This window comes from Octopus bimaculoides, chromosome 10 (assembly GCF_001194135.2).
Source record: "Octopus bimaculoides isolate UCB-OBI-ISO-001 chromosome 10, ASM119413v2, whole genome shotgun sequence".
In the NCBI taxonomy this organism is placed as follows: domain Eukaryota; kingdom Metazoa; phylum Mollusca; class Cephalopoda; order Octopoda; family Octopodidae; genus Octopus; species Octopus bimaculoides.
Window position 1 is genome coordinate 25,581,888 of NC_068990.1, and position 2,252 is coordinate 25,584,139.

Sequence of the window (2,252 nt, forward strand, 5' to 3'; positions counted from 1 at the left end):
ACTGGACCGAGACAAATTTGTTGGGTATGAGTTGCTCTATTTAAAGCGTTAAGAGGGCTCCAAGACGGTAGTAGAAAAACACTATCACGTGACCTTATTAAGGGCTGTGATTGGTCAATTTGCGTTCTGGCGGGAACGGTTCGAAGAAGTTGCCGATTCGAATAATGATCAGTCACGTGATGACAAGGAATGGGTTCTCTGCTACGCTCGCGTTTGTTTATATTCAAATGAGAAGAATGGCGATAGCAGTTTTGTATCTAATGGCGATAGGTAGAAGAGACGATAGGTAGTTTCACTACATACTTATTGTTATGCACAATCCTTTTATGATATCAACCTGCCCGAGATTGCTGTTACTTCTAATACAAACTTTTTGATTTAAATCTAAAATCCATAAAAATTTTAAAAAATTTTTTATTCCAAACATCCAACTAAATAATACAATATTCTTTTATTAAATTCTTCTTTATTTCCAAAAATAAGTGAAACAAGGGCAGTGTATGTCATCAGAAATATGGTAACAAAAGGGGCTGGCACCATGCAAAAATCATCAGTGCTGGTGCCACATAAAGAGCACCCAGTACACTATTAAGTGGTTGGCATTAAAAAGGGCATCCAGTCAAAGAAACCATGTCAAAACAGTTAACTGGAGTCTGGTGCAGCCCTCCAGCATGCCAGTTCCTGTCAAACCATCCAACCCATGCCAGCATGGAAAACAGACATTAAATGATGGTAATGACGACGCTTTTTTGTAAAATTTTAAACTTTAAAACTAGTTTGTTGGTGTTTTATAAATCTTTTCATATCAAGTACATCAGTAATATTTCATTTGATTGCCAATGGACCACGAATAAATATATATATTAAAAAAATTGAAAACCTCTGCATAAGGGATACACGTGTCTGTGATATACTTAACCACTTAGACTGAAATTTGATGAGAGATTTGGAAAATTCATCATCGGAAACGACAATTTGTTTTTGTTTGTCTTTTCTCTACACACTTTTCTATCTCTTTTTCATCTTCTTATAATGTCCATTGTTTCACCCGCTAAACTCCTTTCTTCACCTTCAAAACTATCGTTATTCCCCCACCTCTTTAAAACGTGGCCCCAGCATGGCCGCAGTCCAATAACTTGAAACAAGTCAAAAGAATATAAGAATAACAGAATAGATGTAAAAACGAACTGACGGCCACCTCCACTACTACGACTGCAACCGTCGTCAGTCGGCGGCGTGAGTAAGTAAGTGGTACGCATGCGCAGTGACCTTGTGCTGACGTCGATGGATGATGTCTGCTAAGTTAGTAGCACTGCTTTAGCTGGACGCCGTCACCAACATCATCACCGCTTCTCAAACGGGCTTCATTTCGGCTTTCCAGCTGGAATTTCTACACCACCGAGCTCTCACCCACCCCCACTATATATATATTTATATGTGTGTGTATAGATACATACATAGATACGTACACATACACACACACAGTTAAGCGCTCAAGCTCACTATGGTATAATCTTACCAATTTCCCATGGATAATATATATTGTATTTAATCTAACGTCACCTACCATCAAACTCTTTTATAATCAACCAGCTGTCATCACCCCCTACTTCTGTCTAATGCTGCTAACACACACTCTTTTCCTCTCTCTCTCTCCCCTCAGCAACAGTAGCAGTTGTTAACGGGGTTGGCAAGGAGCACCTTGTCTCTTCATCTCTCTCTCTCTCAGCCCCACATCTCTAACAACCAGCCCTACCTGTCAATATTATTACAGAGATACTCATCTATATTATTGTCCCTACTTTATTACAGACGCAGTTGTCACTGGATTTCGATAGTGTACTTGTTATGGACGAATCATCATTTCTTCCCTCTGCTCCTTTTCTCTTCCCTGATTATTTCTTTAAATAGCAAAAATCGCCCTTTTTGTTGTGGACCCTATACAACTAGGAGTATATATTACATCTTTGCTGTCCTCACACGACATTTGGACACCAAAAGAAATCTTGTCTGGATTCAGAAGTTTTTTTCCCCATTTGTGTTTGGGGTTTACACACATTTGTAAGTATTAAAATATTATTTTCACTTATATTGCATTCCTCATGTTTTAATCTTGTGATTTCATTGACGTTCATCTTTACAACTGTTGCTCTACACACTTGCACACCACATATATTGTGTGTATGTGGATATATATATATATTGTGTGTGTGTTTATGTGTATATATATATATATATATATATATATATAT

At 37.8% G+C, this 2,252-nt stretch overlaps 1 protein-coding gene across 1 annotated transcript in view; it reads left to right on the plus strand.

The window, feature by feature from the left end:
- The first annotated feature begins 1,250 nt into the window (after nucleotides 1–1,250).
- Nucleotides 1,251–2,252, plus strand: part of LOC106880753 (G-protein coupled receptor-associated protein LMBRD2) — a 40,969-nt gene continuing 39,967 nt past the window's right edge. Inside the window, exon 1 of the mRNA XM_052971092.1 lies at nucleotides 1,251–2,061. The gene's annotated coding sequence lies outside the window, so the exon portion shown is untranslated. The remainder of the gene's footprint in view (nucleotides 2,062–2,252) is intronic.